This window comes from Macaca thibetana, chromosome 1 (assembly GCF_024542745.1).
Source record: "Macaca thibetana thibetana isolate TM-01 chromosome 1, ASM2454274v1, whole genome shotgun sequence".
In the NCBI taxonomy this organism is placed as follows: Eukaryota; Metazoa; Chordata; class Mammalia; order Primates; family Cercopithecidae; genus Macaca; species Macaca thibetana.
This window is the reverse complement of record NC_065578.1, coordinates 158443781-158459244: the sequence shown is the minus strand read 5'-3', so window position 1 is coordinate 158459244 and position 15464 is coordinate 158443781. Positions and strand designations below refer to the sequence as shown.

Genomic DNA, 15464 nt, shown 5'->3' with positions numbered 1-15464 from the left:
CTGGGACTACAGGTGCCCGCCACCACGCCTGGCTAATTTTTTTGTATTTTTAGTAGAGATGGGGTTTCACCGTGTTAGCCAGGATGGTCTTGATCTCCTGAGTTTGTGATCCACCCGCCTCGGCCTCCCAAAGTGCTGGGATTACAGATGTGAGCCACCGCGCCCGGCCCCCCTCTATTCTTTCTTTGTCTCTTCTCTATCTCTGGCCTGCCCCTGGCTCTCTGCATCCATGTGTGACAAAGATATAGTAACTGGTAAGTACAGTATGACATTCTTATCGAAAAATTAGAAGGTATAGAAAAACATGGAGAAAATTTAAATAATCCCCTTTTCTACCTCCTGGTGCTAACCACTGTTAACATTTTGATGCATATATTTTCAGGCTTTTTCTTATGACAGAATATTCTTACGATTTGTCTTTCCCTGGGGTTCATGTCATCTTTCTTGTTTTCCACCTTGTTTTGATAGAGTACATCTTTTTTGAGTTGCTTTTGAAAAAGAGGTAAGTTTCTTGAAAGTCTTAGTGTTTGAAAATTTTTGCATGAACATTTTTGCAAATGTTTGCATGTCTTTATTGAGCCTCCATATCTGACAGTTTGACTGGAAATATAATTTCAGATCGTAAATAACATTCCCTCACATGTTGGAAGACACCATTCCATGACCTATTTGCTTCTAGGGCTGCTGTTGAGAAGTCTGCTCTATCCTAAAGCCTGTCTTTTTCTTCCTGGCTTGTGGAATCTTCACTTTACACCTGACATTCTGAAATCGCAAAATGTTGTGTCTTTGTGAGGGTCTCTTCTTCATTAATTGTGCTAGGCACCTAATGGACCCTTGCCATCTGGAAAGTAATCATCTTCATTGAACGAAACAACATATTTTAAGTTTCCAAGACCTTGTTCTGTGCATCTTCCTTAAAAAATAAAAATCACCCAAATGTCTACCAACTGATAGATGGATAAAAAAATATGTTATATCTGATGGGCGTGATGGCTCATGTCTGTAATCCCAGCACTTTGGGAGGCCGAGGCGGGTGGATCATCTGAGGTCAGGAGTTTGAGACTAGCCTGGCCAACATGGTGAAACCCCCGCCTCTACTGAAAATAGAAAAATTAGCCAGGTGTGGTGGTGCGGGCCTGTAATCCCAGCTACTTGGGAGGCTGAGGCAGGAGAATCACTTGAACCTGGGAGGCGGAGGTTGCAGTGAGCCGAGATCAAGCCATTGCACTCCAGCCTGGGTGACACAGCAAGACTCCATCTCAAAATATATATCTGTGTGTGTGTGTGTGTGTGTGTGTATAGTATATCCATATAATGCAGAAATATTCAACTACAAAAAGGAACGTAGTAATGGCACATGCTACAACCCAGATGAACCTTGAAAACATGCTAAGTGGAAGATGCCAGACACAAAGGCTACGAATTGTATGATTCCATTTATATGACACGTCCAGAATAAGCAAATCTATACAGACAGAAAGCAGACTAGTGGTTGACAGGGTCTGGGGGAAGGGGAGAATGAGGAGTGGCTGCTGATGGATATGGGGTTTTTTGGGGGCGATAATGAGAATGTTTTAGAGTTAGATAATGGCAATGGATGTACAACCTTGTGAATATATTAAAAACTACCAAATTGTAAACTTTAAAATGGTGAATTTTATGGTATTTGAATTATATCTCAATTTTTTAAAAAGGCCCCATGATCTTGTTTTGTGGGTATAATTTTGTCTCTCAACTCTCTGAGGATATCAGTTGAGGTGGCGATGGAGGTTTTTATTTGTTCTTTTGCTCCCTGCATAGTATTTCCTTTCTTCAAGTTTTTATTTATTGTTTATTTTGGCTTATGCTTTTTAAATATTAGATACCTCTCTTAAAATTCTAGTAAGCCTTAGCCAATGGTTCTTTTTTTTTTTTTTTTTTTTTGAGACTGAGTCTCACTCTGTCACCCAGGCCAGAGTGCAATGGCGCAATCTCGGCTCACTGTAACCTCTGCCTCCCAGGTTCAAGTCATTCTCCTGCCTCAGCCTCCTGAGTAGCTGGAATTACAGGCACATGCCACCATGCAGGGCTAATTTTTATATTTTAGTGGAGACAGGGTTTCACTGTATTGGCCAGGCTGATCTCAAACTCCTGACCTTAGGTGATTTGCCCACCTTGTCTCCCAAACTGTTGGGGTTACAGGCATGAGCCACTGTGCCCGGTCAATGGTTCGTATTTACAGGTGAGACATTTAAAGCCGATTGGAATGGGCAGGGCTTAAGTGAGAGGGAGGGGGTCTCCCAAATGTCATCACTTGTCCAACTACCAATATTTTTAGACCCAACTGGAAGAAATGACCAAAAGGCTTCCCCATTTGGCTTGGAAACTTTGAGCAAATGCTCACTTTTCCAACATAGTGCCTCATCTCTACCCATACTTGTACCCATATCCACAAGTCAGCACGTTTTGGGTTCAGTCCCTTTGGAAAGCAAAGTTTTCTTCAGGATGCTCTAGGGTAAAGCAGGGACAGTCATGGGGTGAAATGGGGGTGAGGAAGGGATCTGAGGTATCACTCTCCTGTTTCTGGCCCTACTCCATACCCTGTCTTCAGATGCCAACCATTTCTCAGCCTCTCTGTGGTTTTACAGCAGGAATCTGCCCATTTCTTACTGACTCCTCTCTTTGGGAGTCTCTAGGTTTTTCTTGCTTTATCAAGCCAAGTCAGTTACCTTCTCAAGTTCCAAAATTGTACTGACATTTCTTATTTGCTTTGATCTCCTCCCCTGCCCTTGTGGGCCTGCATCTTTTTTACTTCTTTACTCGTAGTGTGGTTTGGGGAGGCAGCGCAGAGCACCAGGGATGTTAGTCCATCATGTTTAAACAGAAGTCCCTCCTTGCTGTTGTCATTCAAAAGGCAGTCACTGGTATTCTCTGTTTATCATAAGGTGGCTTCTGCCATTATGACCAACCCCAGTCTGACATGACATAGTATGTAATGCTGACTTGCCAGTGCTGTGAGACCAGCAGGCGAACCTCCTGGCAAGCTGAGAGTTGGGTGACTTTGCCCTCAATAGCCATTCTCATTATATTTCTCAGTCATAGTTTACTGCATTTTATGGGGGAAATTATGTGGTAGTCTCTAATCCATGGATTCATGAAGGGCTATGATGTTTCCCTTGAGAATGTCAAGGGCCTACTGTACCTCTGTCACTATGGAAACTAGTTCCCTGGTAGCAATTACGCTTAGCAACATCCACAATAGTGCAATGCACATGGATTCTGGCTCTGGTAATGGACAGGGAGCAGTCCCCGGAGAGAGGGCCACACTTACCCTAATGACAGTCTCTAGGGTCTCTGTCCAGCCTGAGCACCCTGCATGGAGCCTGGCCTGAAGTGCTCCAGCTCAGAGGAGGAAGAGGGGGAAGGTAAGCCTGTTTGGCCCACTGCCATCTGGAATCATTCAAGTGCTCCTGGAATGGCTTTCCAAACCCAGCCTCCCAGGACATCTGTCTTATGGCCACCTAAAAGAGAGAGGTTTAAGGTGGTCAACAGTTCATAACCCACTTTCCGGGGTGTGTGTGTGTGTGTGTGACGGATAGTTCAAAAGTCACTTGTGCTTGGCTTTGAAATGCATTGTAGGATTTTTTCCCCGGTGTATTTACTATGCAAATGAGTTACTATGTGTGAAGTGTTTAGAACAGCCTGGCTCATGGTAAGTGCCTTACAAGTGTTTGCTATTATTATTATTACTAAAACTGTATTTAGCTTGGATCCACATGAAAACAAATTTGTATTCCTGGACTCTGCAATTCACTAAACTCAACAAAAAATAGATGAGACAGAGACCCAGGGACTAAGAACTCCTGGGTCATTGACCCCTCTTTACATAATAGAGAATAAGCCATCATCCAAATATTTTGTTCATTGGTTTGTCCCATTCACTGGATTGGTGAACTCCCTGCCAGGCCCACTCCTTGACACTTTACCAAGAACCAAAGAGTTGATGCCTGTAAAGACATCTGTGAGCTGTCTCTTTCCAGAGGACCCTCAAGGCTGCTTCTCCCTGGTCCAGGGGGCGACAGCAGGCCAAGCTCCATGCCCTTGGCTTGTTCACAGGGCTCCTGCTCCTCTCCAGGTCTCCCGTTCATCCGCATTTCTCCATCCAGCTGGCCTTCCTCCTGTTTATAGATGTGTCTCCATCTCCCCTTGCCTTTTCTGTCGTCATCTCCATCATCTCACTTTCTTTTCCTCCTCAGGGCTGGGAGTTCCTTAAGGGCAGGTCTTGTTCATCTTGACAGTCTGAACACCTAGAATGGGGCCTAGTAAATAGCAGATGTCCAACATATTTTTTTCCTTTTTGGAATGATAAATCCTCTTTCTTTATTGCCTTGCTTCTGAGGTATCTGCCTTGTGTCCTTTACTTTCTGCCTCCTCCCCCACTTACTCTCTCTCTCTCTCTGTTCGTCTTAGAGCCTCTTGGGCTGCTCTTCTGCCTGGCTGTGCGTGTGAAGGAGGTGGTGTTTCCCATCCTTGGGAAAGCCCTGCTGACCTCAGTGGCAGGGAGAGGCCTAAACAGGTTGCACAGCTCAGCATGTCAGGAGTGATACCTCCTGATGAGAAACAGTCTTGTTCTGTGCAATTTCCATCTCATTTGTCTTTTCATTTGTAGCTTAAATTGGCCAATTTCATCTGGAATGTGCCTGGACTCTCTGACAAGCCATATACTACAAATGAGTGTCCTAGTAGCTGTCTACAGAGGGACTGGCAGGGGAGTGGGCCCAGGTCCTCCACAGCAGCATTGGTGACAGCTCCTGGGCCTCTGGAGACACTAATGCTTGGAGGATGGGGGCCAAATGTGATCTCCCCAAGGCCTGAGGAGGGGAGGATGGAGGAAACTGCCATAAGAGGGATTTAGGGCGAGGTCCTGAAAAATTCAGTTGATTGATTGATTGATTTTTTTCTCTCTATCAGAAGAGGGTAAGGTACATGGGATGGAAGAGGAGTTGTCTGCACGTTTAAGAGTGGGAAGCAGTGATACGATGTGGAGCAAAAAAGACAAATACTCCATTCCCATGAAATTCAAAAACAGGCTAAACCAGTCTACATTGCTAGAACGCTGAGTGTAAGAGAGTCTTTTAGGCGGCTAGAAATGTTCTACATGTTGTTTTATATCTTGATTTGGGAGTGGTAATATGGGGATATTGTATATTCCATATTCAAACTCAAGTTGCCCGCATGATTTGTTTACTTCACTATATGAGTTCTACCTCAATAAAAACGGGGGAAAAAGTCACTTTCCTGTACATAAGAATCCTGTGGGAGCTTATCTACAATGCAGATTTCTGGCCAGCCTGGAATCTATTTAGTTGGTCTGAAGTGCTGTCTGGGAATCTGCATCTGAGTGCCCCACATCCCCAAGGGTGATCTTGAGACAGGTGTTCCACAGACCAGAAAAGACCACGCAGGGGCTTGAACATCTGCCCAGTTAGATGGTCTAAGCGCCATGCTGCTGGGAGCCATGAGGGGCAGCTGGGTGGCTGAGAGCTCCCGGATGCCGTTGGCAGGGAGGGTTAGAGGTTGGCCACACTGCAGCACAGAGAAAGTACGGTCAGGACAGCAGAAGCGGTAGCGGGAAATGAGAGGCTGCTCTCTGGGCTAAGAAGGATCAGGACAGGGAGTAGATCCTCTCATCAGGGATGAGAATCTCTCTGAGCAAAGAATGCTCTCCTGTACCCCTGCACCCTGGGTACCCTGCCACAGGATGGCTGGGCAAACCTCATGGAGTGGCTTTGGCTCAGGAAGGGTAGCTGCTGCGGAAAGCTGGTCCCCAGTGGAGGTGGAGTTTCACGGAATAGCCTGATCCCTCTGTAGGGTCTGGAGACTGGATGTGATCATTTCTGTATCTTCAGCAGGCACCTTCTGTCCAAAAGGAAGAAGGAACCCAAGACTGAAGACCCACAGCTAAAGGTGAGACCTTGGGGAGGGTGTAGACAATGTGGCACTTCATAGACAAATGCCAGGATAGTCTGAGCATCTGAAAATGTGGACAAATGATGACTTGAGCTATCCTCGACTTGAGGGTCTGGGAGGGCTAAGATGTAGTGACGGGGAGCTACATACAGGGAGTGGGGAAAGGGGCGGGGGCATCTACCATATGCCAGACCCTTTACAAACACCATCCCATCTAATCCTCCGGTAATTATCTGGCGTAATTTACTTATGTCAACTTTACAGATGACAAAACTAAGACTAAGAGATGTTCACCAACTTGTCCAAGGCCACAACTCACAGTGGAATCTGAACTTGGCTCCACATGACTCAAGTCCCATGATCTTTTCATGTTCCCTGCTACCTCTCCCTCTCAACCTCCTACAGTGATGGGACATTTATGAACTTGCAAAATGCTTTCTCACACATTATCTTATTTGATTTTCACAGATACGTGTGAGGCAGGTATAAGTTCTGTTCTATGGATGAACAATTGGTCTTCAGGTAAAGCACAACTTGTCTAAGGTCAAATAGCTGGTAAGTATTTGGGAACTGGGACCTAAATACACATTTGATGAGTAACTTTGCCACAACATTTTATCCAAACACTTGAAAACATACTCCAGCCCTGTCACAAACCCAGGAGAATTTGAAGATGTCCCCCACTACTGACAGCCTGGTTTCATGGTCACTGGAAACTGACTTAACTAAACCCCTTTCTGTTCTCAGGATGGCTCAGGGGACTGAGCTGGAAAAAAAAAAAAAAAAAAAAAAAAAAAAAGGCCTCAGAAGGGAAATGGAGGCCCAGAAAGCTTTGGTGAGCAGCTCGAGATTACACGGGACATGGACACCAGAATTCATGTTTCCTCAAATAGTTCATTTCCAGAGGCCTTTTAGGCTATTCTATCATCTGCCCTCTGTCTGCCTCAGGGGCTCTCCCCTCCATCCCCCATTTGGACCATCAACTGATGCCAATGGCACCAACGAAGCATCAACTGATACTGGGCAGAAGGGCAGAGCAGTGGCCCCTGGGAGTCTTCATGGCTCCTCTGGCAGAAAGTACCTGGAGGCATCAGCTCACGGACCTGGAGCATATCAGCAAGGGTGCAGGTAGGAACAGGGATAAACCATACCAGATCATCACCCTGGCACTACTCATGAGAAACTTTCCCAGCCATTCTACTTGGTTGACTTGGCCAGGAAGGAGTTAACACACAACATGTGAGGAGTACACTGAGTAGGGAGCTATGTTCTGGGGTGAACTGTGGGTATCTGGGTCCATTTAATGCACCAAGTCTTCAAATAGTGGCAGCCATCACAGGCTCTCCTGTCTGCTTGTGCCTGCACATGGGGATCTTTCACTTGGTGGCTTCTCCCTAGCAAACATTTTTAGCCCATCCTGGTTTCTCCTCACTGCCCTCTCTACCGTGGGAAATGCAACCACATTGTCCAAGTCAGACCTAATTAGACCAGCAAATCGGTGGCACTCAAGTCATCACAGCACACTCCAAGCACAAGAGGAAATGCTGTGTAGGTTATCCTGTGAGCTGCTTGTGTGTCTGTTTGTGTTTCCTTGGATTATCCATTCTCTGCTCCCTGCCTTCCATCACCTCACTAATGGAGAGGCAGGTTGCAGTCCCCCACAGGCCAGCATTCATCTTCCCAGTCTGACCCTCTCGGAGGCTATTACGCTGCTGTTGCAAGATCGACGAGGGGAGAAAAATGAAAACAGCGCACAGGGAGCAATGGAGGGCAAATGGGACTCTTTTAGAACTGGATCCATTGATACGTCAGGCCAAGGAGAAATGACCACAAGCTCTGAAAAATGGAGAGCTCCCTCAGACAGCAAAGCCAGCGGAGTGGGCTTCCCCGCTGGGCTGCCCACAGGAAGCGGCCAGGCTGGTGGGGGAAGTAGAGTGTTTCTCTGCAGAAGACTGGGCAGCCTAGGTCCTACAAAATGAGGTGAAGGTTACTGAGGTCATTGCTGCCCCTGCCTCAAATAAAAAATTAGAAATCCTCCCCACCCAGCTCTGTTCCTCTCCCCGCAAAGCATTGCGGAAGACAACACTGAAGCCGCCAGCCCTATTATGCATTCATGATTCCAGCTTCAACCAATCCTCTCTGCTGCAATCCCTTTATTCCTCCCCTGCAGCTGCCCCGGCACCTCTGCACAGTCCTTTTTCTGGATCTGCCCCTCACCGTGCTCCCATCTGCACCCCGTCCTCAGAACAGATTGCCTTGCCTGACCTCCTGAGGCCGATGGAGATGGAGATCGTGATGTAACCCCCTTTGCCCTCCATCACTGTGCCTCCCACACCTCTGCGCAGCTCGTTCACTCTCTCTCCCTTCACTCTGACTTAAGGGAAGAGGAATTTTTAAAACCAACCTCATCCCTTCCCACCTCCTCAGGAAACTCACTCCTTTGCTTACCCTCTCTCCACCTTTAAAAATAACAATAAAAACGCCTCTTTCACCTGTGATTCCTTCTAAGCACAGACCCTTCTTGCATAAGCCCCTGTGAGTTCATTTTCAATCCCACAGCTCTTCTCAATCCAACAGCATTTCTGCAGCTTTCAGCCTCGGGGAGCTCCTGATGGGATCGTCTGCCATGCTACCAACTTCCTTCTTGGAACTCCCTCCCCATTTTCTGCGCCTGCCTTGTGCCCATTCTCCTTCTGGAGTCAGTTCTCTGCCATTCGGCAGGCCCATCCTCCACTCCCCATTACGGTCCCTCTTTACAGCCTCATCTGGTCTTTCATTACACTCTGCAGTAGCCTGATGGTCAGCTCTTAAATCCCATTCAGTTCCCTAAAGTGCCAAAGTTCCCCATGAGTCCCTAGAACAGTGTCCTAAATCAGACACGTCACCCTCTCTACCCCAATATTGACCCCACTTCCTCACCAGTTCATCCTCCCCAACAGTCCATTTTGTCTTCCCAGGTGAGGTTCCATTCTCTTTAGGAAGATAATGCTTCAACTCTTCCTTTGAATTGCCCCTAACTTGGATCACAGATGGACACGAAAGAAAAAGACAGACAAAATTTTTAAAAAGAACTGCCCCTAACAACAGAGTGATCATGCGTTCCCTGGGGGTCTGAAGGCACAGTCCCACATGGCCCGCCGAAAGGCCAAAACTATTTTAAAGTCTCATTTTTCATTTTTATTTTTTCAGAGACAGGTTCTCCTTCTGTCACCCAGGCTGGTCTTGAACTCCTGGGCTCTAAGTGATCCTCCCACCTCCGCCTTCCAAAGCCCTGGGATTACAGGTGTGAACACCCCCATAGCTGGCCTCTAATTGCTTTGGGGGTGAGTTGACATCATTAGTAGTTCCTTGAGGGCAAGGCCCACAGTTTTACCCTTTTTATCTGTCCCTCCTACTTGTGGCCTTAATTGGCCAAAATCATGGGTTCCCCTTAAGGCCACAGGGCACTCTCTGTGAAAGGCCACCCTGGAGACTCCACTTATCTCCAATGTGTCCCTGGAGGCTGGGGTCGGCTCTCTTGTCACCTCACTCTTCAAAGGGACAGTGGGAGTTGCTCAAGCAAGCCCATCTCCTGGGCGCTGTGCCCAGGACAGAGACTAGTCCAACTTGTGGTTCCTTTCCAATCACTTAATCACATTTGGCTCTTCACACCTGAGGTTGAGGACTTCCAACAGCTCCACAAATCCTCTGCAATTAAACCTCCTGTGACCCCCGCTGAGTGAAAATAACTCACTGCTTCCACAAGCTAAAACACCCCAGTAGACTTTTTAGCTTAGCATGGACACTTTCGGAACCCAACCAATTGTTTCTGCAGACTGCATCGGCACAGCCTGACCCAGCACCTGCTGGGAGGGCGGTGGTATGGGAAGAAGCAGGAGTTGGAAGGGTTGCTTTGCATTTTGATAAAATGAGCAAACTGCAAATTAGATGCAAAATACTATGAAAAGATGGCATATATTAATTTGAAACCAAAAGCTCTGGGCATTTTAGGCAATAAAATGCCAGCCCTGTATGTGATCATATTTACTGCCCCAATTTTCCTTTCCTGATATTCTAAGTAAAACGGAAAGTGTACGCTATTGAGAGGGACATATTCCTCTCCTGTGAATGTCTAGGCATAGGAATAAGTTGGTCATGATGCTAGTTATGTAAATATAAATGCCATCTCATCCACATCCTCGCTGGCAAACATTTATTGAGCACCTACTATGTGTAAAACACCATGCTAGGTGTTAAGCAAAGAGCATAAAGTACCCTCATTCAGTTGAGCTCATACAATAAACATCTATTAGGCGCTTATTGCTAAACATTTATTAAGTGCCACTTGCTAGTCATGTGATCCTGGGCCAGTTAGCTTTCTCATTTGCAAAACGAGGTAATGCCAATGTCCTTCAGTGGGTGGATGGTTACATAATTGTGGCATATCCCTATCATGGAATACTACAAAAAAGAACAAACTACTGATATAGGCAACTACTCGATGAACTTCAAGGAAATTATGCTGAATACAAAAAAAGCCACCGGGTACGGTGGCTCAAGCCTGTAATCCCAGCACTTTGGGAGGCTGAGGCAGATGGATCACTTTAGGTCAGGAGTTTGAGACCAGCCTGGCCAACATGATGAAACCCAGTCTCTACTAAAAATACAAAAAATTAGCCAGGCGTGGTGGCCCACACCTGTAATCCCAGCTGCTCGGGAGGCTGAGGCAGGAGAATTGCTTGAACCTGGGAGGCAGAGGTTGCAGTGAGCCAAGATCGTGCCGCTGCACTCCAGCCTGGATGCCAGAGTGAAACTCTGTCTCCAAAAAAAAAAAGCCAACAACAAAAAATTACAGACTCAATGTTCCCATTTATATAACAACTGCGAAACAACATAATTATAGAGATGAAGAATAGCTGAGTGGCTGACAGAGTGCGAGATGCGGTAGCATGGCTCTACAGGGGCAGCACAAGGGAGTCCTGTGATGGTGCAGTTACGTAGCTTGATTGTGGTGGATTTACACAAAACCAGGCACACACAAAGGAGTGCATGTGTAACTGGTGAAATTCAGATAAACTCTATGGGTTATACCAATGTCAATTTCCTTTTTTTGACACTACACTGTAATTAGGCAAGATGTTGGTGCTGGGGGATGCTGGATGAAGGGTACTGTGGACTTCCCTGCACATTTCTTTGCATCTCCAGTTAATCTATACTTTTTTTAAAAAAAATTAAAAACCAATTTAAAAATAGGGTGTAAAACATAATCATATGGTTATTCTGAGGATTCAATGAGTTAATATAAAGCACTTAAATAGCATCTAGTACATAGTAAAGCTTCAATATATGTTGTGATTTTATTACTACTACATGCGGGACACTGGGAGTTGCCCATATAAATAGCTCACAGTCTCTGTTTTTGAGGAGTTGCTAATCCAGCAGAAGAGAAAGACCCAGCAAAGAGAGACTTTTAATAGAATGTGCTGAATGTGCTCTGTTCATGGGAGGAGTTCTCAGGGCTTTAGGGAGGGTTTCCTGGAAAAGATGCCACTAGAGCTGAGTAGTGAAGTCTGGTAAGAGTCAGCCAGGAGAGGAGACTATCAAGGGCACCCAGGCAGAAGGAACAGTCCGAGAAAAGCTCAGAGGTGTGAAGCTGCGTGAGATGGCTGAGCAACTGGGGACCACTGGTTTAACTTGGGCATCTGGGAGGCAGTGAGGGGTGGAAGAAGAGGCTGGCAAAGTAGGCAGAAGCCATGCCAGGGAGGGTGTGCATGTCTCAAGAGCTCACATGTTATCCTCCTGGAGTGTGTGGTGAGGAGCCACTGTCTTCTCTCAGCTTTGATCATCCTTGTTCCTTACTCTGTGGACTCTCTGGGCACTCCTATTCCAGAGTACTCCATTCCTGGCATGGAATGAATCCCCATAGACCTGTGAAGATCTGAGAAAAGCAAGAGGCCAGTGCTGGCCCCACCAAGCCAACTTGGTCTGCTCCAAACCAAACTGCACATGACATTCTAGACCCACCTTTTTCCCAGTCCCTGTGGGTGGTGGTGGTTGGTTGTGGTGCCACTCCTCCTTCCACTACTGTGGATAATTTGAACTTGCAGCAATCTCTTTTCTATAAAGCACCGATATGCAGCAGTAGAGACAGCATGGAAGGGCTGGGTGCAGTGACTCATGCCTGTAATCCCAGCACTTTGGGAGACTGAGGCGGGCAGATCATTTGAGGTCAGGAGTTCGAGACCAGCCTGGCCAACATGGTGAAACCCGATCTCTACTAAAAATACAAATATTAGCCGGGTGTGGTGGTGCGTGCCTGTGAACCCAGCTAATTGGGAGGCTGAGCTAGGAGAATCGCTTGAACCCGGGAGGCGGAGGTTGCAGTGAGCCAAGATCACGCCATTTGCACTCCAGCCTGAGTGACAGAGTGAGATTCTGTCTCAAAAAAGGGCAAGGAAGTGGGGCCTGAGTATCAGGCTCAAGTCTAGCTCTTCACTGATCAGCTGTGTGACTGTGGGCAACCACCACTCCTCTCTGGGCTGCAGTTTGCTTCACTGTGAAACAGGTGATCATAATACACACCCCAGCTTCCTCATGGGTGTAGCTCTAAGGAAAAAGAAAAAATCAAACACCATAATATATGTGAAAGAGTTTTGTAGGTTGTAAATAGTTTTTCTTCGTGTTTTTGAGACAGGGTCTCACTCTGTTGCACAGGCTGGAGTGCAGTGGTGCTACCCTAGCTCACTGCAGCCTTGACCTCCAGGGCTTAAGCGCACCTCCTGCCTCAGTCTCCCAAGTAGCTGGAACTACAGGCGCTGGCCACCACACCTGGCTACTTTTTAAATCTTTCGTAGAGATGGGGGGGGTCTCACTATGTTGCCCAGGCTGGTCTTGAACTCCTGGCCTCAAGTGATCCTCCCACCTCAGCCTCCTCAGAGTTCTGGGATTACAGGCATGAGCCACTGCACCTGACTGTAAATAGCTTTTCACATGTGAAAGATTAATGCTATTTCTGAAAAATCTATTCGTGAGGAGGAGCCTACATTGGAAACTCAAAGTGAATGACTTTTGAATCTTTGGTTGAGGAAGGACAGGGAAGGGAAGGGAGCAGGAGCATGGTCTTCTGGTCTACCAATGCCACACACAAGGAATAGCTTTCCTTTTGGACTTTTTCATGGATTCTTTTTATATTTAAAGACTTCTCATGGATGAATTCACTCTCCCAAGATTTTCTGGAAAAGCCAAATCTGTGCCAGGTACCAATGATAACAATAATACAATGGATAGGGTCTCTACCCTCATAGGGTCACAGCCTAGTGGCAGAGATGGACATTTCTCTAATAAGCACCTAACTGTATAATTAGATGTAATTATGTGTGTTATGAAGAAAGCATACAGGACATTGTTTAACTGGGGCCTGGTAAAATTCTGAAGGTATAGGGATGCTTTTTTAAGGAAGGGCTACTTGAGCTGAGATCTGCAGGATAACTAGTATTTAGGGAGCAGAAGTAAGGGATGGGAAGAGTGATTAAGGGCCAGGAAACAGCACATGTGAAGGCCATGAGGCCAAAAGGAGCTCAGCAGTCAAAGAGCTGAAAAAGGCCACGGTGCAGAGTGCAGAGCGTGAGGGAGGGGAGTGAGGATGCTGCAGTGCAGGCACGGGTCAGATACCACAAGAGACCATCCCACTGGTCATCCTAAAGAGCACGGGAATCACTTAAGAGTTTTGAGAGTACAACAGAATGTGACTAGGTCAGATTTGTGTCCTTAAAAGGTCATTCCAGCAGCAATTCAGAGACCCAATTACTAAAGCCAGGGAACATTTTTTCGTTCTCAGAAGCATTTCCACTCTATTTTTTTTTTTTTTTTGACACTTTCTTTTCTCTTGGCTTCTCTGACAATTGGAGATTCAAGAGTGGATACAACCATACCAATGAGAAGATGATTCCACAGCCTGGAGAAGAGGCAAAGTCAGTCTGAACTAGTGTGGAGGCTGTGGAGATGGGGAGGAGTGGAGTGGATGGACCCAGGTGCTTTTTAGGAGGTAGACAGGGCCTGGTGATGGGCCGGATGTAAGCGGTGGAGAAAATGGAAGAGATGACAGTGACTCCCAGCTGATGGCGTGCAGAACTGAGGTTTGAGGTTATGCCATTCACAAAACAGGCAGCACTGGAGGAGGATCAGGCAGCGGGTGAGAAGGCAGTGGGAGATGTAGCAGGAGAATCACGACTCTGGCTTTCAGTATTTTAAGTCTGAGGTTTCTTGAGACATCCAACTTAGTCAACTAGGCAGGTGAATATAAGGATAAGGGGCTCAGAAGAAAAGACACCGACTAGGAAGCTGGGTGTCATCTGCATGTGGATGACAACGGAAGCCATTCATGTGGCTGAGATGGCCCAGGGACAGAGTATCCAATCAGAAGAGAACACCTTGAGCCAGACCATAAGGAACACCAACATTTAAAGATCAAGACAGGAAGGATGAGTCAGCAAAGACGACTCAGGAGTACCAGAGAAGCCAAGAATGTGGGGTCAGAGAAGCCAAGGGAAAAGAAAGTGTCAAAAAAAATAGAGTGGAAAATGCTTCTGAGAAGTAAAAAATGTTCCCTTGCTTTAGCAATCTGGAGAGCTGCTTCAGCAGAGTGATGGGGGAGGAAGTCAGACTGAAGCAGGGCTGGGGAAGGAGTGGGTGGTGCAGAGATGGAGAATGCTGCTGCAGCCAACCCTTTCAGACATTTGGCTTGTACAGAGAAGAGAGACAGTGTGGTGGCAGCAAGTGGAGTCGGGCTTCAGGAAGGTTTTTGTTGTTGTTTTGCTTGTTGAAGGCATGAGAAACTTGAGCATGGTGAGAAGGCTGTTTCTGAGAAGGCAGAGGAGAGGATCTAGAACATGGGTGGTGAAAGAACTGGCCTGTGATGGCCATGCTGCGGCCTCTGCAGACACAGGAGGGAAGGAGGAGAGGACTGGCCCAGAGGCAGGTAGTTTGTGGGTTTGGTGGGGACAAGTTGGGGAGTTTTGCCTGGTGACTTCTCTCTCTCTGTGAAGTGGGAGGTGAGGTCCTCAGCTAAGCATGAGGGTGGAGGCGGAGGTTCGGGAAGGAAGGTGTGAAATAGTCATTGTGGAGAGTGAGGGGAGAGAGAACCAGAGGAACGTGGTAGGAACACCAGGCACTTTTGAAGAGCAAGTTGGGTTGGTGATGGTGAGTTTGTAGAAGTAACAATCTGTTTCATGTGTGTGTGTGTGTGTGTGTGTGTCCCAGCAGGTCCACATTCCTGAATGCAGGTAGAAAGAAGCAGATAGAGCAATTAATCCAGAACTGGGACTTGGTCAAACTGGGACAATAAAAAGACAGAGGCTCAAGAGAGTTCAGGATATTGGCAGGAGGATTCTTAAAAATAATGGACCATGGACTCTACCTGGACTCAGAGAAGGGAAGGCAGTGGAAGGTAATGGATGGTAAAAAGAAAAAAAGCAGAGGTGCCAATGGAGCAAAGGTCCCAAGGAGGTTAAAGAGTGGGGGTGTCATACAACCCTCCC

General features: G+C 46.8%; 1 protein-coding gene across 6 annotated transcripts in view; it reads right to left on the bottom strand.

Moving 5' to 3' along the window:
• LRRN2 (leucine rich repeat neuronal 2) overlaps positions 1–15464 on the bottom strand; it is a 76436-nt gene that overhangs the window by 38428 nt on the left and 22544 nt on the right. For 2 of the 6 annotated variants that reach the window (XM_050763384.1, XM_050763404.1), the window contains exon 2: positions 3311–3500. The exons of 3 other annotated variants lie outside the window; for them this stretch is intronic. The gene's annotated coding sequence lies outside the window, so the exon portion shown is untranslated. Of the gene's footprint in view, positions 1–3310; positions 5268–15464 lie in introns of those variants that run through there. One more of the 6 variants, XM_050763394.1, reaches the window with a different exon arrangement.